Source organism: Sebastes fasciatus, chromosome 5 (assembly GCF_043250625.1).
Source record: "Sebastes fasciatus isolate fSebFas1 chromosome 5, fSebFas1.pri, whole genome shotgun sequence".
NCBI classification, from domain to species: Eukaryota; Metazoa; Chordata; class Actinopteri; order Perciformes; family Sebastidae; genus Sebastes; species Sebastes fasciatus.
In genome coordinates this window covers 33,604,918-33,628,881 of record NC_133799.1, presented here as the reverse complement: position 1 = coordinate 33,628,881, position 23,964 = coordinate 33,604,918, and positions in this window count along the sequence as shown.

Genomic DNA, 23,964 nt, shown 5'->3' with positions numbered 1-23,964 from the left:
GAAGCGAATGCATATGGAGTCATAGGAGCGCCATAATAAAGAGTTAACACTAGGACCGCCAGACTTTAGGGGTACTATTTTCTCCAAATCCCACGCCAAAGAGCGTCCGTATCCTTTTGTTTGTGCTGATGGGCCATTAACTTCCTCATCAGTCTCCATCTCTTTAGCACATTGTGACAACTCAGGCTGTGCCGCTGTGTTTCCATATGACATCAGTTGATACGCAGCCCCCACACACCATACACAGCTTATCTAACAGCTAGAAACTATATAAAAGTGGTATAATCTTAGCAGTGTAAAATGTTCAATTTTCATATGATGACCTATTTTTAGAAAAACTATTTTCACGCTGCCACCCGATGCAGTAATAGTCCATGGCAAAGCAAAAGTATCATAGCATATGGAACAAAACGTTGTTTTTGAAAGGCTAAATGCCAACAAATATGGATTGAAGCAGAATATGAAGCTTAGCAGAAGTTCTATATTCATTCACAAATATTTCTGTCTCTCGCTCTCTGGCTCCTACACTATCATCTAACTATGGGCGTGCACCAGATTTTGCCAAGATCTCCATAAGCCAATCATATTGTTCCCCTGCTCAGACAGAGACAGGCACTCTCATTTGCTATTCCAGGCTACAACCGATCACACATCCAGTCTCTGGCTAAATTCAGCAAAGCTATCCAAGCATGCCTCCAAATCCCAAATGCTCAGCCTCATCGGCGTCCTTCATCGCCACCGGGCCTCCTCGTTGCAGCCGCCGCCGCCGCCACCGCACTACATTCGTTCCACCTCATGCCGCTCAACACTTCAAGGTAAAGACATAGATGCCTCATCTTCCTGCCCAGGCTGAGAGTTCAATTCCTGCACCCTAACCAAGTTGTTTTTGTGCATAAACCTGACTAAACTGGAGACCATTTCGAGGGACGTGTCATGTCGTAGTTTTGTTTGCACATTTGCCGTGTGAATGTGGTGTGATACCGGCTTTGGTAGCGGTTTGAATCGGGGAAGGAAACATCATGGCAGAAGAAAAAGTAGAGTTAGGAGAGGTGTCCAAGAATAATTGGTATATGAATTATTAATCCATGGCCAAAAACGTGCTTTGCGAGGTCTCAGTGACCTTGACCCTTGACCACCAACATCTGATCCGTTCATTCTTGAGTCAGAGTGGATGTTTGTGCCAAATATGAAGAAATTTATTCAAGGCATTCCTGAGATATTACGTTAACAATAATGGGATGGACATGAGATCACAGTGACCTTGACATTCGACCTTTGACAACTGACATGCTATTATTACTGATAATTCTATTATCACTCTATGATAATGATTCTCTCTCTCTCTCTCTCTCTCTCTCAAAAGCAAACCGGTCGAGGCAGATGGCTGCTCACCCAGAGCCGGGGTTCTGTCCAAGGTTTCTACCTGTTAAAGGGCAGTTTCTCTCTTGCCATTGTTGCATAAGAATGCATGCTCATGGGGGATCTCTTGTTGGGTCTCTAAATTATTCTAGTACGGTCTAGACCTGCTCTATTTGAAAAGCATCTTGAGATAACTTCTGTTAGGATTTCACGTTATATAAAAATAAATTGAACTGAATTGAAATATAATCAGTTCATCTATCCAAGTTGACATTTGTGCCAAATTTGAAGAAATTTGCTGAAGGCGTTCTCAAGCTTTTCAAAGCACCGGTGTGTGCAGGAATTGATTTCTCAGCCTGAGCAGGAAGGCCCGCCCAAAGCCAGTTGATTGAAAGCTTGGCCCTTTAAGGATTAGCCAAAACAATAAGGAAAAAGCAAAAGCAATAGGCTAAAGAAAAAGGAAAAATAAAGCGATAAAAATAAATAAATGGCATAATATAACAATACATCTAGCACGGATGCCTCCTGGGCGCCTCCCTTGGGAGGTGTTCCAGGCACGACCAGCTGGGAGGAGACCACGGGGAAGACCCAGGACTAGGTGGAGAGATTATATCTCTACTCTGGCCTGGGAACGCCTCGGGATCCCCCAGTCAGAGCTGGTTAATGTGGCCCGGGAAAGGGAAGTTTGGGGTCCTCTGCTGGAGCTGTTGCCCCCGCGACCCGATCGCGGATAAGCGGTTGAAGATGGATGGATGGATAATTAAAAATAAACAGAAAAAATATTTATATGAAAAATATATATAAACAAAATATATATAGAAATAAATTAACAAATAAATGTGGAAAACAATGAAATTGCTAATAATATATATATTTTTAATTTGTCTTCATATTTCCACATTTTTCATTTACTTATATTCTTTTATTTAATACTCATTATATTTTCACATTTATTTATTTACAAATATATTCCATTATTTATTCCTTTTTATATTTCCACATTTATTATTATTTTTTAACATTTATTATTTCCTATGGCCGTCCTGTGACTCCATAAATGCATGGCGAAAGTATTTACCATCAACGCTGTTTGTGTTCCCTGCTCACTACGGGAGAGCTGACTGAGTTATCCTCTCTTTTTGTTGGGAAGTGAGAACACAACTGTCCATTGTGGGGGTGTAATGCAAAACATAATAAGCTGTGTTAAAAATGAATGTTCCCAGGGCGGTTGGTAAACTTGTAACATTTTCAAAAGGTAATGAATGATAAATAAAGATGTTTATGAGTCACAAGAGCAACGCTGCTTCTACATTTTGGAATTGAAGACTCTCAAAGGCCACATAACCAAATTCTGGAAGTAAGGATAATTTTAGCAAACCTGCAAGGAGGGGACCTCCTTGTGTTTTCTTCCCTTGTAACACATTTACAAGGGAAGAAAACACAAGGTAGAAACAAGGTGAGAAGGAAACAACTGCCAAATTGAAGGAGTAATAGATAACCAGTGAAAGATGTGTCACAAATAAATAATATTTCAAATGGCAAATTACTATTAATAATGCAGCTGTTGTGTATTTAACTATAATGGTGAAAACCTTCGACTTGAAGAAATTGAGAATGAATACATACTACTATTAATAGAAACTACAAATACTATTCTTATTACTGTGATTCATTGTTTACTGATTTAAAAACTCAACAAATCGACTAATATGGCATTTTCACCCTCTTCGAATGTCATCAGCCGATTGTCAGCCTTATAGATATGGGTTAGAAAAGGCCTTCTACACCTACTAGTAGGTAGCAGGGGGCTATTACCATCGATTCACATAGTTGATCACCGAATCGAATACAAGAAGACGACGCCGACCTCTAGTGGCCGTAGTAAATTATGAAAGGAGAAAAGGAAGAAGTCAAGTGACGTAGTATAAAAGGTCCGCGTATGGAGGGAAGAGGTCAGGGACGATGGCGGGACATTGACTTATTTTACCCTACTCTTGTTGTGTAACTTACGCAGTAATTATTTTAACCCAAACCACGATCTTTTCCTAAAAAGCAAGCAGTTTGTGGTCTAAACCTAAAGTTGTTTTGTTGCAATTCACGACTTTAAAGGTGCTATTGGTAAATGGTAAACAGACTTGCATTTATATATATATATATAGCGCCTGACTAGTCTTCCGACCAATAGAAGTGCTTTACACTACATGTCAGCATTGATGGCAGAGGCATACATACTAAATACTCATTCACACAAGGCTGGCACAGTCTTCAGCCCCTCAACATTTCAAGATGTGGACTGGAGGAGCCGGGGATCGAACCGACGACCTGCCGATTAGTGGGCGACCTGCTCTAGCTCTGAACCACAGCCCCCTACAAGTCACAAAAATAAGAGTCTATAAGACGATAGAGGCAGTCCAGATGGTAATAATGTTTTAAAGGATGAGAGAGAGTAGGAACGCACATCAGTGTTAGGGAGGTGCTGACCACAGTGAAAATACAAGTGTAAAGGAAAATAGTCTCACACTCGTAGCCAAGATGCAAAAAAAAAATCAACATTTTTTTATGTTGCAGGATGACTTCTTCTTGCTAACAAAAAGGTGGAGCTATGGCCTCCAATATGTCTTGTAATGTTTCTAGCCTTTATGTGACATATCTGGAAAAAATAAAAATACTTTATATATTATGCCTTTTTTAAGGGCATTGTGACCAACTACATTACTTTTGCAGCTTTTTAATTTCAGCCTCTGAACACCTCAAGTTCACTATGAATTTTGACTTGGAGAGAATCGGTTCTATTTCATTCTTCCTGACCGCCAAAGGCAGTGCTTAACACTAGGTTGCTTTCCCTTCCATGCTCAAATGATGCTTGATATTGTGCTTGCTCCAAATATACACCAGATATGACTCATCAGCTGTATTTAATTGCTCCAAAAGGGCACCCCGTGTAAGCGTGGGTTTTCTCCGGGTTCTCAGGTTTCCTCCCACAGTCCAAAGATATGCAGGTTAATTGTTGACTCTAAATTGCCCGTAGGTTGTCTGTCTCTATGTGTCAGCCCCTGTGATAGTCTGGAGACCTGTCTTGGGTGTACCCCGCCTTCGCCCAATGTCAGCTGGGATCGGCTCCAGCCCCCGGTTAGACATAGTTCATGTTCATAATAACGGAGTAGTTGAAACCGAAGCGCATCTCTTCCATAAATCAGACAGGTAACTGACAGGTAAAAAACACTTTGCAGTAATATCTAATGCTGCTGTCGCTGATCAGTAAAGTGGTGTAAGGTCACATTGTTGACGAAAACCATATGGCTAATACTACATCCAATACATCAGATAAACAGAAGTTGCTCGCTACAACAAATTAAATTCAGCATTGAAGCCAATTGGGCAAATCCAGTTGACAAGGTATTAATTTGAATGTCAGAATATAAAGCACTGAGCAAAGGTACTTATCACAATTATGGAAATCACACTTCTAACCATAGCTATGTAACTTTGGACATGTCAATCAAGTTGTCTCACACCGTGAGGGCCAATTAACTGCTGTGGCTCTGCCATTGTGGATCTGGCTTCTTTTTGCTGCTGAGGTAGGGAGCAAAAATACTGCAATGGAGGCAGTGGCTAATACTCCTCAGACTAGTGAGTACTGCTAATTACAACCATGCACATTACCTTCCATGATCCCATTCAGAGACAAGTCTAACATCATGCAGATTTAGCAAAAAAAGTACAAATGTGGAGACTTTCCCTTAGTTTATAAGTAGATCAGGATCTAATGAATGTATGGGTGCAGTAGGTGAAGTGGGTGGCTCCTGTGGTCGTGCTGCTGAGAGAAGCTTCATGTTGATGCTTTATGGCCGCACTGGGACGTTGGAAAAAGATACCAAAGATCTGCTGAGTAAGACTGGGTAAGTACAAGACATGACACAGCAGTAACAGTTTGAAACTTTTACAAAACCAATGTGGGCTAATTATAGACACCTTCTTTTATGATATGTGCATTATTAATATTGGAACTACCTACCTAGGGGCCCACGATTGCCATTTTTACATTATCATAGATTATCAGCAAAATAATTACGAACAATACGTTCTAATCCCACCTCATCACATACTGATGCTTCATTAAACCCCTCGGCTTCACTTTTCGGCAGTAAACATGCTTAATATGGTCAATAAATGCTTTTTCAGGATTAGTTAGGTTTAGGCAAAAAACAACATAGTTGGGCATAAAATTGTATTTGCAAATGTGACTTGACATTGTGAAGACGGAACACAAATGAACAGTTAATTGTGACGTGAAAGTGAAACGTAACGCACGGGACACGAAAAGCGGTCTCCCCGGATGAAAGCCTCAGTTTCAGATCCTTTGCTTAAGGAAAAGAACTATGTAAAAATACTCCAGAGAGGGCAGGTACATTTTTTCTTGAAATATCATGACTTTTTTTCTCATTACATTTTTATTTTATTCTCATAATATTACAACTTTCTTTCTTGAAATATTATGTCTTTATTATCTTTCCACGGGCATTACTGTAAATACTGAGGCTCTGTCACGGCTGTCGGCGTTCGGTTACCACCGCACAAGGCACCCCCTAGTGCCGGTATGAAAGGCACCGGGCGTTCCATTAACTATAATGTAAACCCATCCATGGCAACAGTAAATGCTTTGAGAAAGTGCTTCCGGTAGTGACTGTGGTGATGTAGTTTAAAGAGCAACAAGATTCGGTCAAAATCGAGTATATGGCTGGACCGTATATGGTCAGTATGTGAATTTGTGGCTAAATTGTTACACAAATAGTCAGTGGTCATGTCTATAATGTTTTGTGAACATTTTTTTCCACTTATATCTTAATATTTGATTGAAGGACAACTTATAATGAAGCAAATAACATTCAGTAATAGTAAATCGTAACATTTACTAGTCATACATTTTATAGAAGGTGAAAAGGTATTAGCATGACATATGCAAGGTTAAAAGTATTTCAATTTTTTATTAAGATATGTGTATCAAAAGCATTCATCATATAAGTGGTGTGTAACAATATATACATACTATACTCCATTCAGAAAACAAGCATTTTAAAAGCTGTTTGCTTGTCGTCTTGCGGACAGACCTGACTAAGCATTAATTCAGTCTTTTAACAAATCAACATCATAATGTTGTTATTTCAGCATCGTTTTGATCCGTTTATTGCAATGAAATCACAGCACAGTCTGTTTATTTTGGGTTCATACCGCAGTAGCGACGTGTGACTTGCTAGATAGTCAGTTCAATGGCGCTGTATGTGAAAACAGCTCGCCGCTGACGAACATAAATGCTGAGGAACATAAACATTAGCACATGCACAACAACGATGTGCATGATGTCAATGCATGATGTCAATGTTACATTGAACCGCTGACACGCTCCCCAGAAAACGTAAACGCGGAACTGTTCTCCGCCTTTTCATTTTGAAAGAGCAACGGCCAATGAGGAAACTCCAACAGTCGGCCGACCAGTACTGTAACTTCATCACTCTCTCAGTGACAGACTTTTGCGTTTGTAGGGCTGGCCCTCTACGGTCCAGCCAAAAAGACACGCACCAGGCGGGTGGGAGGGGAGGTGGATGGGTCCAACAAACACAGGGCTTTCATCCAGGAGACCGCTGTTCATGTCCTGTGTGTCACGTTACAATCAGCTGTTTGTTTGTGTCCCGCATTCACAACATTCACTGTCATTTTCACTGTACAAACCTAGTAGTCTAACCATGTAGTTCTTTCCTAAACCTAACTACAGTGGTTTTGATGCCGAAGATTGAGGTGAAGAGGAGGGAAGAGTGAATCCTTTCTACATGTGTGTGTTGACTCAGCAGAGACAACATTAAAGGAGAAAAGTCGATATACAGGAGAATAAATATTATATTATAATAACACAGAATGCCTGAGAGCCTGACTGGATTATAGTCCATTATGTTTCTATATTTTGTCACCTGGTGCCTTTGTGTTTTCCTTTACATAAAAAAAGAAATGTCCACCATAAATAGTATACAATGTCACCAGAATGCAGGAAATTGAGTGATTGACAGTCAAATTTTTCATGGGGGAGAACCCTCAGACCTCCAGCTTCATGTGTGTCCCCGCCAACAATAAAACAAAACCTACACCCTTGGAAGGGGGCCCACTGAGACAGGATATGCACAGATCCCAGATTTCCATGGTACAAACTTGGCCATGATAAGACATGTGTCACAACAGCCTTGGCCGGAGGCACAAAGTCCACCTGGACTCAAGGATGAACTGATTAGAATTTGGTGTTCAAAGGTCACTGTGACTCACGAAATGTGTTTTTGGCCATAAATCAAGAATTCATATTTATTAATATTAATTATGGCAATTTCACACAAATGTCTAACAGGATAAAATGATGAAGTGATGACATTTTGGACAGACATGGATGTAAACTGCAAATTGACTGGTTGGCGGAGACATACAACCGTGAAGTGGAAATTCTAGTTGTAGGAAGAAAACGCCTACCGCCCACTCCTTCATTTTTCATTCTATCCAGCTTGTTTATTTATAGTGAATTTAAGATGCCTGTAAAAACTCTTGAAGAACTCTATCTCGCCTTCCTGATGAGTGGCGTACAGCTAGGTTGACCATATTTTCAAACCCCCAAACTGGGACCCTTAAAGTGGCAGTAGGCAGAATATTTTTGGCATCATTGGGCAATAAATTCATAATAACCTTTCAGCATATTGTAATTCAAGTGTTCTGAGAGATAACTAGACTTCTGCACCTCTTCATGGCTCTATTTTCAGGCTTTAAAAAATCTAGCCCGTGACGGGAGACTTTGACCAATCACAGGTCATTTCGGAGAGAGAGCGTTCCTATTGGCTGTGCTCCGGTCATGTGACCAGAACTTGGCATTCCTTCAACAGATTTTACACAAACATTTTATCGTCACAAACTTTCTCATTTTACAGCTAAACACACCTTAGATCAGCTCTCACTGCTTGTTTTCCTCCGGTCTGTGAAATCTTGCAGATGCCGTTAGGAGCACCGAAGGACACAGAGGCACATGATTTTTTTCAGGTTACCTGTTTCATGTACTACTGTCACGATATAGCGACCGTTTTAAAAAAATAACTTTTTAAATCATATTTGCTCCAATCTCACCTACTTCAGCTTTAAGTATACTGCACGTTCATGAAAATGTATGCGTTTGGCGTGCAAATGTATATTGCTATCTGGCCTTAATATAATCTCTCATATCGGCATTTCCACCGTGAATGACCGAAAATGTAGCCTACTCTTGCAGTTTGTGCAGAACGCAGCAATTTCATTGTACGGTACTTTACGAAGGAAGGCGTTAGCCTCCTGAAGCTCTTTAGAAAAGATAGACCTTCTCTTCATCATAACGGTTGTTAGTGTGTACCAATACGGACATGTTTTGTCAGAAAGTGCCGCAAGCGTCATGGCAACAGCTTTGACAACGACACATTTACTCCTTCTAGCTCTTCTATTTATGTTGTGTGTAAAGAAACACATGAAGATGAATCCCGGCCTTGTTGACAGGGTAATTTAAGATGTTTGTATTATTGGGAAAACACATGAAGGATGCTTGAGATTACTTTGCAAGTGAAATGGCCACTTCAGACACAGCTCAGGTGGCTGGTCAAGTTCAACAGAGTGCATCTATTTCAGTTGTTTGCTAAATGCGACATGAATGCTCGAGTATCGTCAGTCGGCCTTTGTCTGCATCTTTTTTTTCTCCGTCATTGTTCTCAAATCTCTTTTTCATCTAGCCTTTTATTTGTCTCTCAGTATTTTCATTACCCCTTACACATAAAAACACAACAGAACACCAACAGAACACATCATACGGCAAAATGTTTTGAAGGAGCCTTTGTTGTTTTAGAACGTGTTGGTTAGTCTAACAAACCAACACGTTATCATCCCAACTCCTCATATACTGACGCTTGTCAGATCCCTCGGCGTCACTTTTTCTGTCGCACTAAACACGTGTTCGCACTAAACTCGGCATCACTTTTCGCTTGCAGTAAACACGTGCTTAAACCTGCAGTAGGCAGAATGTTCTTGGCATCATTGGGCAAAAAATTCCATTATAACCTTTCAGCATATTGTAATTCAAGTGTTCTGAGAGACGTCTGCACCTCCTCATGGCTCTGTTTTCAGGCTTTAAAAGATCTAGCCCGTGACGGGAGACTTGGACCAATCACAGGTCATTTCAGAGAGAGAGCGTTCCTATTGGCCGTTCATTCAACGGAGACAGCTGTCAATCACTCGCAAACTCCGACCAAACGGTCAAACTAGGCAGCGCTGATCAAATATGAATATTCTGTTACTGTAATGCCTATTTCTCTCCTCAAATGTTTTCAGAAACATCTTGTAGTGCACGGTTTAGCTGTAAAATGAGTGTGAATGAATCAACATGGCTGCCTGGTCACAAACTTTCTCATCAATCGACCCTGGTCCGACCCACCTCTCGACTTGGGTTGCGAAGCCAAAACGGTCAACGTGGGCTATCTCTTTCAAACACACAATCAATGCTGGTTCAACCCTGTTTTTTAAGGAATATTAGACACAAAAATTCATGAGGAAATTGGGTCCAGGTTAAAAAAAATAGCAAAGTTATTTTTTAAGTCATTCTCTCTGCTAAGAGGCACATCAGGAGTCTGGAGCTCCAGGCTAAGCTTACAGAAGCAGCTGCACTGCTCTCGTATTATACCTTTAATAATCACTAACCGGGTCAGGATACTGTCATTCATCACGGATTCATTTTGAAGCCTCCGCTGCTGCAAAATACTGCATCTCTGCCAAGATTTGGGGCCACATTTTCTATTCAATTTGTGTATTACAGTATGGAAGCTTAGCTGGAGATTGCACAAAAGGAGAATTGGCAGGGGTCTGTATTTGTGTGCATGTAGAACAATGTCTCTCATCACAAAGAATCGCACACTAGCCAATTGTCTCTGCTTTAAGAATAAGATGCATTTATAGCTCACAAACAGGCAGCATTGTTTTCTCCTGGCTAAGCTCCTCATCCACACATCATATTCGGGACTTGATGAGGAGAAAATTAACAAATGAGCTCTTAAGGATGCCATAATAGGATTTCAGGATGAGGCCTGTCTTGTATCTGGAGGGAGTACAGCCATCAAAGGCACACCTTGACATTTACAGTTTGTAGTCAGCTGCATTTAGTCGTGTCATATTATAAATGAAAAAAAAATAGCATGCTGGCACTTGACTTAAAAGCTAGCTTTAAAGGTCCCATATCGTGCTCATTTTCAGGTTCATACTTGTATTTTGTGTTTCTACCAGAACATGTTTACATGCTGTAATGTTCAAAAACCCCTTTATTTTCCTTATACTGTCGGCCTGAACATGCCTGTATTTACCCTCTGTCTGAAATGCTCTGTTTTAGCGCATTTCGATGGAATTGCGCAAAATTGCGACGAAATTGCGTTGCTGGGCCACATCTTGGGTTCATGTGTACTTCTTGTCAGCTGATGACATTCACATACACTGCAACCAGGAATAAACTGGGACACATTTCCGTTTAAATCTGTGTAAAGGGTCTAAATATTATATATTTGTGACATCACAAATGGACAGAAATCCTGACGGCTTGTTTCAAATGCAGAGTTTCTGAATACAGGCTGTGTGTATTTCCCTGTGGATTGAGTGTTTCGATACTTTTACAATATTTATATAGGACTTAAGCCTGCTTTATAATAAAAAAAAAAGAAGAAAATCTCACTTTTTTATAATATGGGACCTTTAATATTTTTCATTTAAACTATTTGAATCTTCTGCTGTCAGAATGGGCTTATTTTAACAAGACATTTCAACACTATCGGTACCATAGACTGTATATAAAGATGGAAGACATGACCCCTGGTGGACTGGCTGCAGTATAGGTCACAAGTGCTCGGCTTGCGATTGGTTCGGGCGGGTGCCCTCAATACCGCGTCTCCACCGCCTGATCTCTACTGCGCAGACTCTGGCCCCAAATTATGTTAAAATATCAAGAAGGCAGCTCCCATACCCGGGATGTTTTGGCTTCACTTCTGTAGAGTGGGAGGAAGTGGAGACACGTCGTCTATCTTTATATATATATACAGTCTATTAAAGAGGTAAAAGTGACTAATGAGGACAACATTGTTTGAAATTGGTTCAGTATTGAGGGAGAACGCTGCAGCCGCTAAACACACTGTTATGTAATCATTCGGGGGCAACCTGGCACCATCAGTTTATGTCCACTAAAAGTTCTTGTTTTTGTCACTGACATCACTGAGTGTGATGATTCTGTTACTTTTTGTTTTTGGTTGTTGGATTTTTGAGTTTGCTGCTCTGTTCCCTTCCCCTCTGCATTTTCCTCCTGGCAGGGCATGTATGTGGCAGGGGGTGTGGCTGGCTCCGCCTTCGGCAGCAGACGAGGCACACCAGGTTCCACTCACATCATCAACCTCCCCATAAAGGCCTGGTCTTCAATCCACTACGTTGCCAGATATTTCCGTCTTGTTCAGCAGTGCATCGTGTACCATATTTCCTAGTGTTTTCTCAAGCTTGCTATTTTTCTAGTGTTTGCTTGTGACCTCCTTACTTACCTGTGTTTTTCTTGTGCGCAGATCATCCGATGTGCTTCACTGCTGATCATGCTTCCGTGTCTCCAGTGGCTGAGATATCCCATGTGCTCAGTCCTCGTGTTCCATTCTCTCGTTGCCACAAGCCGGCCAACTCCCTGGCCACCTGCTTGCGTTTTTCCTCTTCGTTGGAAAATAAACTCTGTTTTATTTTTGACTTACCTGCGTCAGTCTCTGCTTCTGGGGTCCAAACTAAAACAAAACCTAACAGACAGGCTCAGATTGTTATTATCAGTGTCTGACAACATTATGGAAAGGATCCTACAGAGAGATAAAACATTTTCTATAATAAGATGCAGTAATTTGTGGTTGAAAGCCTGAAATAGTCCTCATGGGGAATTTTCCCTCTGGCTTTCATGTGGCACCGGGTCGATTGCACTAACTACCATTTCCTCACCCTGGGTCAAGCAGCTAAAAGCCTCATCCAATAGATAATAAATACTCAACTCTAATTTAAAGCTGAAGTAGGCGAGATTGGAGAAAATATGATTGAAAAAAGTTATTTTTCTAAAACGGTCGCTATATCGTGACAGTAGTACATGAAACAGGTAACCTGAAAAAAATGATGTGCCTCAGTGTCCTCCGGTGCTCCTAACGGCATCTGCAAGAATTCACATACCGGAGGAAAACAAGCAGTAAGAGCTGATCAAATCAAATCAATTTCAAATCAAATCAATTTATTTTTGTATAGCGTCAAATCACAACAGAAGTTATCTCAAGACGCTTTATATATAGAGCAGGTCTATGACCGTACACCATAGTTTAGAGACCCAACAGGATCCACCAAGCGCACTGTGGCCAGGAAAAACTCCCCGATTACTGGGAAGAAACCTGGAGCAGAACCGGGCGCAGGGCGGGCGGCCATCTGCCGAGACCGGCTGGGGGGATAGATAGATAGAGAGAGAGAGAGAGAGATAGAGAGAGAGAGATCTAGAAGCAGCCGGCTCTGCTGTCCAGCTGCTGTGTATGAGAGCCGGCTGTCAATCACTCGCGAACTCCAACCAAACGGTCAAACTAGGCAGCGCTGATCAAATATGAATCAATATTATGTTACGTTAATGTCTATTTCTGGCCTCAAATGTTTTCAGAATCATCTTGTAGTGCACGGTTTAGCTGTAAAATGAGAACGTTTGTGACCCGGCAGCCATGTTGGAAATCTCTTGAAGGAACGCCAAGTACCGGTCAGATGACCGGAGCACAGCCAATAGGAACGCTCTCTCAATGAAATGACCTGTGATTGGTCAAAGTCTCCCGTCACGGGCTAGATTTTTTTAAAGCCTGAAAGCAGAGCCATGAGGAGGAGCAGAAGTCTAGTTATCTCTCAGAACACTTGAATTACAATATGCTGAAAGGTTATTTGGGGATTTTTGCCCAATGATGCCAAAAATATACTGCCTACTGTAGCTTTAAGTCAGCTTTTCTCAAAATCAGTTCTTGAACATATCTGCTGTGGTTCTTCCAATTGTGACTGTGATGTTTTTTAAGTGTGGAAATGCAATACATCACACCAGTGTATTTGTGTGTGAATACATACCACAAGGCTTGGTGTTGGAACAGGTCCTTGGTGGGCTGGATGAAAAGACTTCATGAACTTTCAGGACTACTGACTCCTAAAAATAATTGACATTTCTACATTCATTCATCCATCCATCCGTCACCTCCTGCTCATCTAAGGCCATGTCACGGGGAGGTTAGCAGGGTATTCCAGACTTCCCTCTCCACAGCAATGCTTCCCAGTTCTTCCTGTGGGGACCCTCAGGCGTTCCAATGCCAGATGAGACATATAATCTCTCCAGCGTGGTCCTGTACTTTTTTTATTTTCTTAACCCCAGTATAGATCAATTGTCATCAACAGGCTTTCCTACCAGAATCCCCACAGACTCAAAAGCATGGTTCTAAGTGCTTGGTTCAGCATTTAAGCCTTTTTAAATTAAAAGGTATAATATACTAGAATGGCACTCAGAGAGCGCATACCTCTGCCAAGGTGCCTGACTTTAAAAACAGATCTCAGCTCACAGCTGGCGCTACCGTGAGGTGGTCGGCTTATTATTAACACGGTGTGTTTCCGTGTAACGTATTGGCGGAGGCCTCTCTCATTCAGCAGCCTTGTTATGTCTGTATAACGTTACACTACGTTGTCTCTCATCCCGTCATCTACCACTTTTTTCTTTTCTTAAAAACATTCCTGAATCCAGATCATGATCCGGATCGCCATCAAAATCGAATGAATTGGTCATTGTGCTACACCCCACCCCTCCAAAAAATGTCATTCAAATCCATCTTGGACTTTTGGAGTAATCCTGCTAACAGACAGACAACCAGACAGACAGACAAACCAACGCCAGTGAAAACAAAACCACCTTCAAGCCAAGGGCCAAGGGCTTTGAAGGAGGTAATAATTTATGGCTGAGAAGAAGAAGAAGTGTGATTTCTGTTACAAAATGCATCAACTGTATTCGAAGGGTTAAGTACTCAAGACCAAAAGTATGAGTACTGGGACAGATCGTCAGACAGCGTATAAGGTCTAAACAGACTGAGAGGGAGAGAAAAACCCTGCTCTTATTTCACTCACTTTCTGTCTCTTTTGTGTCTGACACTCACATATTTTATACATTAAAGTCTAGACCACAGATTTGTATCTAAAATACAACGTGCGGAGTGTGTGAGTGAAAGCATGTCAATTACTGTCAGCAGGTGCTAACAGATAAGTGACGGGCACTGTGCCACTTGGGCCATTTAGCTGCTACCTTGAGATGCCACGGCATACATTCATCAGCTGCCTCATGAGTGACACACACACACACACACACACACACACACACACTCAAATACAGATAGTAGAGGCTGCACAAAGCATCCCTCTACGGCAGAGATACACACACACTACACACTACTCTTTCTGTTTACTCTCCCACCAACACACACACTGTCTGTGTGTCAGAAGGAGCTTCACTGTTGAAGTCACTTATGGCTTAAAGGGCCGGTATGTAGCATTTCGGGGGATCTATTGACAGAAATGGAATATAATATTCACAACTGTGTTTCCATTAGTGTATAATCACCTGAAACTGAAAATGGTTGTGTTTTTGTTAGCTTAGAATGAGACATTCATATCTACAGAGGGAACGGGTCTGCCATGTTTCTACAGTAGCCCAGAACGGACAAACCAAACACTGGCTCTAGAGAGAGACTTTTAGATAGAGCAGTGGTTCTCAAATTTTTTACACCACGTACCACCTCAGAAAACATTTGACTTTATTTTATATTGATTTGAAAACTTCTCCTAACAACTGGATTTATTCAAGTTTCTCACCAAAAACTAAATTTTACGAGATTACATTTGAACACATCATAATAACGTTGTAATTTACCTTCGCCCAATAGTCATTTTTCATGAGCCGACTTTGAACGCCTCATAACAATAACTCAATGGCCCCTCCGTTAACGTTCGTATCTCCGGTATTTAGCCAGTCAGGACTCTGCTGCCCACCGGCTGCTAACAGCTAACGTTACTAATTCTCCTCCTGCTGATTTTAACACGGATTTGTTGTTCAGTGTCGCTTTATCAGGAAAAAAAATAAGGTGCGTCCCCTCAGGTTTAGTAGCGCAATGCTGTTGATCGCTTTTTTTTTCTCTTCACCTTGTCTCCGGTCCCAAACAAACTGAAACATGATACAGCGTGCGTAAGAGTCATTGTGCAGCGTAACTGTGGGAAAGCATCAATACAGAGGAATCAATAGTCAGAGATTCCTCCGCGTAGCACTAGAGAGAGCATGCGTACCACCAGTGGTACATGTACCATAGTTTGAGAACCACTGAGATAGACCCACCCAATCCTACACACTGTCCCTTTAAGGACACGACAAAACATAGAGGTGTAACTCAAACAGCTCAAGGGAACATAGAAAGCATAAAAACTACTGTGTGTGTACTGAAACAATGAAGAGTTGAGGGGACACTGCCACAGAGACAAACTCCTTCTCTACTGTACGTCACATGGGATCTCAGATAGACTCAGACGGCATTGATCTCTCCAGTAATGACACCTGCATTTTTCCCCCCAGTGCCGTGTTTGTATCTACTGCATGTACAACCAGATACAATAAAACAATATTCTTTATTTGTGGTCACAAAATAAACGTCACCTTTTGTGTAACACTGAAACAATTAGTCGATTAATCCATCAGTTGACTGACAGAAATGTGATAATTGATTAATTGACAAAAGCCAATTGATTAAAAATGTAAAATATTCTCTCGTTCCAGTTCCTCGGATGTGTTTAGATATATTAGCTATTGATATTAAACAAGAGCCATAACATAACTTTACCTCTCACAGCTCTCTTATAACGCTCTCAGCACGAGAGGCCTGTACTACGAAGCAGGATTTAGGGTTAGCAAGGTAACGTCAGGGTTAACCCTTCAGGGTTTTCAGTCCTACAAAGGCTCCTTAGCAGGTTATGTTCCAGATAAGAGAGCACCGCCTACTGACCAATCAGAGCCTGGTGCGCGGATCATATGATAATATCACAATCAATACGAATAGGTTACAGTCATGATACAGGCTAAAAACAACATAGTTTAAACTGGCAGATGCAGAAAAGACAGCTGGATTTAGGCTGTGGGTGTTTACCGCTTTGAATTATGTTTTTATATTTATTCTTTGACTTGCTCTCAAGTCCGTTTCACACCGCCAGAGACGCAGCTGAAATAGTCACACACGCCACATTGTTGTCAAAGAGCATAATGAAGTGTGATCCATTCATCCATTCTACTCTGAAAGGTTTTTATAATATCGCTGCCCCATCTAGACGACTATATCTGACTTTTCAGGTCGTTAAATTAATAAGTCTGTTAATTTACACATTCACACATCGGGAGTTTATTCTTTTGCCAGCTGTCCTTCCTGCATTTGGCAGCTTCAACTGTGTTACTATTAGTCTGGATTATGTGTTTAACTTCTTCGTATTTGTCTAATATTATAGTTCGCTCTTGGAAAACGTGAACGTGCCACAGCCAGATAGAGTAACCCTGGGTTGACATACCGAGTTGATAACCACCGTTGTAGGACCGCTTAGCGGGATCTCGTTTGTTAGGGTTAGTTAATCCAGATAACAAGAAGATAGTATGTTGAACTGGCTTCGTAGTACAGGACTCTGTAATATCATAGCACTTATTCCGTCAGTAAAACATGTAGTTATGTCTCACTCACCAGTCTGCTTTTCTCTGTTTCTCAGAAATACTGTTGTTGTGGAATTATTTCCAGTTGCTTCCATTTAGCCATCAATCATTGGTAAGATCCTTTCAATGAAAGTCAAAACGTTCACATTAAAAGCCCATCAGCGCCACATAGGGCATATATAGCCCAACCTCTTCAAAGTATTCTGAGTTGGATTTAAATATGAAACGTGTGCAGGAAGTGTTGCTTTAACAGCAGAGCTAAGAGTGGACTCCGAGCAACAGATTGGTTGTTATAACATGACCTTCTTGTTGTATTGATAGAAGTAGTGCCGTGGCAGCCCTGTCTCCTAAAAATTAGGTTCTATACGAAGAAGGTGCATTTTGAAATATGTTTCAAGGAGAATCAATTATGTTACGAATCATGTTTTTTTTTACATATAGCAAAAACGTTTGTAGGTTTGTGGACGGATGGGTCAAACAAACACAGGACTTTCACCCAGGAGACTTTTCGTCTCCAGCTGTTCGTGTTCAGTGTGAAACCAAAATACAACGTTCCCTTATTTTAATTTAGGTCTTTAGCTTAATAATGTAACAAACTTAGTAGTTTTAAACCAAATCATTACTAAGTAGTTTAGTTGCATTTTTTTGTTTTGTTTAAATTTACAACGTTAACCGTATTTGAGTGAGATCTTAAAGCTGCAGTAGGCAGTATATTTTTGGCATCATTGGGCGAAGATTCCATAATAACCTTTCAGCATATTGTAATTCAAGTTTTCTGAGAGAAAACTAGCCTTCTGCTCCTCCTCAGGCTCTGTTTTCAGGCTTTAAAAAATCTGTAGACTTTGACCAATCGCAGGTCATTTCATTGAGAGAGCGTTCCTATTGGCTGTGCTCCGATCATGTGACCGGAACTTGACGTTCCTTCACCAGATTTCACAATGGCGGCCGCGTCACAAACTTTCTCATTTTACAGCTAAACCGTGCACTACAAGATGATTCTGAAAACATTTGAGGAGAGAAATAGGCATTAACGTAACATATAATATTGATTCATATTTGATCAGCGCTGCCTAGTTTGACCGTTTGGTCGGAGTTTGCGAGTGATTGACGGCCGGCTCTCATAGACGACAGCTGGACAGCAGACCTCAGATCAGCTCCTACTGCTTGTTTTCCTCCGGTCTGTGAAATCTTGCAGATATTGTTAGTAGCACCAGAGGACACAGAGGAACATTATTTTTTTTTCAGGTTACCCGTTTCATGTACTACTGTCAGGATATAGTGACCGTTTTATAAAAATAACTTTTTTTAATCATATTTGCTCCAATCTCGCCTACTGCAGCTTTAAGCCCGATAACAAGAAGATAGTATGTTGAACTGGCTTCATAGTACAGGACTCTGGTGCCAAATATCACACAAGCATTGTGGCTCTTTCTGTAAATGTCCCTTCATGTCTGAATGAAGCCAGTATACATTTTCATAGCACTTATTCCATCAATAAAAATGTAGTCAGGTCTCACTCACCAGTCTGCTTCTCTCTGTTTCTCAGAAATACTGTTGTCGTGGAATTATTTCCAGTTGCTTCCATTTAGCCATCAATCATTGTTAAGATCCTTTCAATGAAAGTCAAAACGTTCACATTAAAAGCCCATCAGCGCCACATAGAGTATATATAGACCAACCTCTTCAAATTACTCTGAGTAGGATTTAAATATGAAACTTGTGCAGGAAGTGTTGCTTTAACAGACGGTCAATTAACAGCAGAGCTAAAAGTGGACTCCGAGCAACAGATTGGTTGTTATAACATGACCTTCTTGTTGTACTGATAGAAGTAGTGCTGTGGCAGCTCTGTCTCCTAAAAAATTAGGTTTCCATACGACGAAGGTGCATTTTGAATTATGTTTCAAGGGAAATAAATTTTGTTGCGAATCGTGTTTGTTTTTGACGTATCGCAAAAACGTTTGTAGGTATGTGGGTATATGGGTCAAACAAACACAGGACTATCACTCAGGAGACTTTACGTCTCCAGCTGTTCGTGAAACCAAAATACAACATTCACTTATTTAAATTTAGGTCTTTAGCTTAATAATGTAACAAACTTAGTAGTTTTTAAGCCAAATCATAACTAAGTAGTTTTTTTGCGTTTTTTTTGTTTTGTTTAAATTTACAACGTTAACCGTATTTGAGTGAGCCCTTAGTTGATTAGGCCTACTGACTTTTATTTGAGAATTGACTGAATCACAGCTGAAACTGTAACTAAGATAATTTAAAAAAATATATCCCTTTATACACTGTTCATCCAAAAGTATGTACACACACCTGTGAAGTAAGTACACACACCTGTCCACACTTTGCTTTGGGCGGTTCTCATGTTTCACTGCAGCAAATGCATCTGACACTAGACATATCTCAATGTATTTTATTTTGTCAATAATTCAATCTGAGAAACCATACTCTCAAAGCAAGTGAAATTTGCCAGTGCAATACAAATATTTCAAACCGTGAGGTGATAGTGAGGAAATCACATCCACGGTAGACTAACCAGACTAACCTTCTATGGCACAGCTACCTAATAAGACGTTATATCCAGCAGTGTTGCCAACTTGGCTACTTTCTTACTCTAGGTTTAGAGACTTTTCAGACCTTCTTAGCAACTTTATTTTTTAAAAAGCTATTTCAACTTATTCAGACCATCATGGAAAACGTGAGAAATATATTCAAATATATTATATAGTCATTCATTCCCATGCATGCTGCTCAGAGTTATCGCAGTTCACGGCTCTTCTGCCGACAGCGCAGGGTCTCTCCCTCTGCTCTTCTTGCACCGTGATGATGCGTGTTGACGTCATAAATATGTAAATGAGCATATGACATCATGTTGATACAATGGGGACAAATTTATGTTGAAAAGCCATGAAAAAAAATGCATTTCGCATAACCTTTAAGAATCTTCTAGACCCTCTTGCATAATTGAGGCAAACATGTAATACTTTCCGACTGTATGCCAAACTTATGCAGCGTTAATGTAAGAATATTCAGATTGGTCTTTAATAGTCTACATCAGTCAAAACCAGGTAAAAAGTAATCATTTCAATGCACAGTTACAAAGGCCTGAAAAAACTATAGCAGCAGACAGTAACAGCAATGAAAACAAGGTAAGAAAGATGAAAGTAAGGCAAGAAGCATAAAGGAAAACAATAAACTGTATAGGTCAAGCATAAATAATAGCAGGCCATCACATAAAAGCAAGTTGATAAAAAAAAATAAGCGTGAAGAGGGGATTTAAAAGATGATACAGACTCAGCTGGCTAAGCTTCTCAGCCAGGTCGATTCAAAGACTGAAGACTCAATTGGGTTCATTCATACAAAAGAGTGATGATTACATAATCTGCTACTCACAACACTAAATAATTAAGTTGATTGCTGATCGCACAAGTCAGATGGCCATAGCAGTATTTTGAGCAATGAGCATTAAAGACAGCCGATGAGTCATAATGATGTTCCAGTTTAACATAGTAGCTGCTGATTAGCCAAGATGTTTTTAATGAAGACGAGGGGCCCTATCTTACGCTCGATGCAAAGCAGCACACAGCGCAGCTCAACGGTCATTGGCAGTTTCAGACCGACGTAGTTGTCATTTTCACGCCCAGCGCCCATGTAGTGTAAGTACGGGCTTGGTCAGGTACTTTGTTGGAACATAGCTATTTTGAGGCAGCAGAAAGCGATTGGGCCATTGACCAACAGAAACCTGGTCTAAAGTCTGGTGCAGGTTTAGGCAACAAAACCACATAGGTTTAGGAAAAACATCACGTTTGGGCTTAAAATAAGTACGTAAACTAAGTGAAATATGTATGTAAACAACGTAGACTAAGTACGGAAAACACGTCCCAAACATCAATAAATAGAATTGCACTCGGAGAGCGCAGACCTCCGCCAACGATTGACTTTAAAAACAGATCACAGCTCTCAGCTGGCGGTTACGTGAGGTGGTCGGCTTATTATTAACACGGTATGTTTCCGTGTAACGTATCATCGGATGCCTCTCTCATTCAGCAGCCTTGTTATGTCTGTATAGCGTTACACTACGTTGTCTGTCATCCCGTCATCTACAGCTTTTTTCTGTCTCACCGCGGACGGCTAGCAGCTTCGATCAGAAGGAGGCGGGGTCACAGGTCATCAACGGGTCATCAGTTACACTGCGCCTGTGTTATACCCTGTGGTTTTAAGGCTCAGGCTGATCGGAATCCTTAATAAAATATTCCTGAATCCGGATCATGATCCGGATCACCACCAAAATCAAATGGATTGTTCATTGTGCCACACCCCACCCCTCCAAAGAATTTCATTCAAATCCATCTCGGCTTTTGGAGTAATCCTGCTAACGGACAAACAAACAAACCAACTAACCAACGCCGGTGAAAACATAACCTCCTTCCTAGGCCTTCGGCCATGGCGGAGGTAAAAAACACGTCGGACATTGTTCTCGAACATCGGTCTTCTGGTTGAAAGTCCTATGTTTGTTTGACCTTTCCAACAAGTGTAACACATTAAATTTATATGGTAGCAGTCCCACATATGTACATCTCTGTACAATGGATTCAATTTGCCATGAATAGAATTATGGGATTGACAGTCAACATGATTCATTCGTGTAGATTCAGATGCATTTCTAAAGTGATTTACCTAGACCGAAAGCTGTTGCCGGAAAGGTCAGAGCAGGTAACAATCACACATCCAAGAAATGGAATTTGTCAAAGTAATGTTAATTTAGACCTTTTGGAAAGGCTAGATTACCAGGCAAAGTGGGCAACTGTCCAAGAGCCGCAGAAAGCCCCAGGTTAACTGTGTGTGATATTCTATATTATAGATATTGTTAACAACAGGCTTTTCTTTTAATATGACCCCTAATCTTGAGGCAAAAAATCCTTAAAAAACAATCATATACATGATTGTTTGCACCTGTGGCCATCTGTTCAACTACCCCTAGTTTACCACATGTGCCATCTGTAAGATTGCAACACAATTTAGTGTATCATTTTGAATCTGAATGAACAAGGCTGTTTGAGAATTGCGTGCACAAATATAAAGATCTGCAAGGTGAAGTAGTAATCTGGATGTCGCCAAAGGTCCTTTGAGTATCAATAAATTGTAGTTGATATTGCTACAAATATAATAACTAGACAGTTATGACCTTCAGCGAGAACACTGGCAGCCTCAATCTGTTGCTCCACGTGTGCAACATTTAGTTGGATTTGGCGGGAGGTCCTCTGGGCTTTACATGCAATAGTTTGCCGTATTCAAAGTCTGCAATTCTATCTGCTTAATTTCGCCTCACATTATCTACTGAGTCTGAATACATATAGGCTGTTATCAAAGGCTCTTACCGGCTCTTATCTGTCTGGCTGTTCAAAACAAATGGAGCAACGATCTGGGAGGACAACGAGTAGAATTTGGCTACAGTATGAGACACTGTGGCTCATGGTGAACATAGACTTAATTCTAAGAAATACACACTGCTGCAAGTGGCATCTTTAAAGGTCCCATATTGTAAAAAGTTACATTTTCATGTCTTTTATATTATAAAGCAGGTTTAAGTGCTATATAAATACTGTGAAAGTATCGATACGCTCAATCCACAGGGAATACACACAGCCCATATTCAGAAATTGTGTGTTTGAAACAAGCCGTTTTGTGATGTCACAAATATACAATATTTAGACCATTAACAACATTCTAAATGTGTCCCAGTTTATTTCCTGTTGCAGTGTATGTGAATGACATCAGCTGACAGAAAGTAAAAGTGGACCCAAGCTGTTGCCTAGCAATGCAATTCCGTTGCCATTCCGTTGAAATGTGCTAAAACGGAGCGTTTCAGACAGAGGGTAAATACAGGTTTATTCAGGCGGACAGTATGAGGAAAATAAAGTTTTTTTTAAACATTAAAGCATGTAAACATGTTCTAGTAGAAACACAAAATACAAGTATGAACCTGAAAATGAGCATGATATGGGACCTTTAAGATTTGATCATAAGACATTTTCTAAATATTGTTATTCCACAAATTAAGGTGAAAATGGCACCATGTTTATTAAGAATTCCAAGTTATTCTTCTTTTTCTTGAACTCAAGAGCCAATACATAGTCTAAGATATCATGCGTCAAGATGTCATATAGCATGTTAATTTAGCATGGCAAGCTATGCTGCTCGACATGTTCCCAGATGTAATGCTCATCACCTCTTTCATCGTTCCTGCACTGTGGTACCAGGACGGCACGGATCTCCTCTGATTTACTTCTTTTTTTTTAAATTATAAACATGCAAAGCTCATGCGTAATAATAATTTGTTTGAAACAGTAACCGATGATAAAAAGCCAATTTCTCAAAACAAAGGTGATATTACATCAATAATAATTATGATTGCACTACTAAAAAGTTTCACAATCCCCCCCAAAAAAAAATTACACAAGGAAACTCTGCAAATTGTGCTGCTTCAAGGCGATAACCTTGTTGGTGTCATTCTATTTTCCAAACTTTAAGTCCTTGTCAGATTGGATTACTTTCTCTGGGGGAGGTACTTTCATTTTTTTTTTTTTTTTACAACTCTACTCCGTAATCCTAATCCCCATCCGTTCTGGCAGTCTCGTTTCACCTTTCAACCACGAGAAAAAAGTCCAGCCCCAAATAACAACCATGTTTTCAGCCACATAAGGGCACTGTGTTTTAACAGTCTGTCATATAAAGCATGCATTGACTACTGCTTGTTGCACACACCCGGATGTATGCTT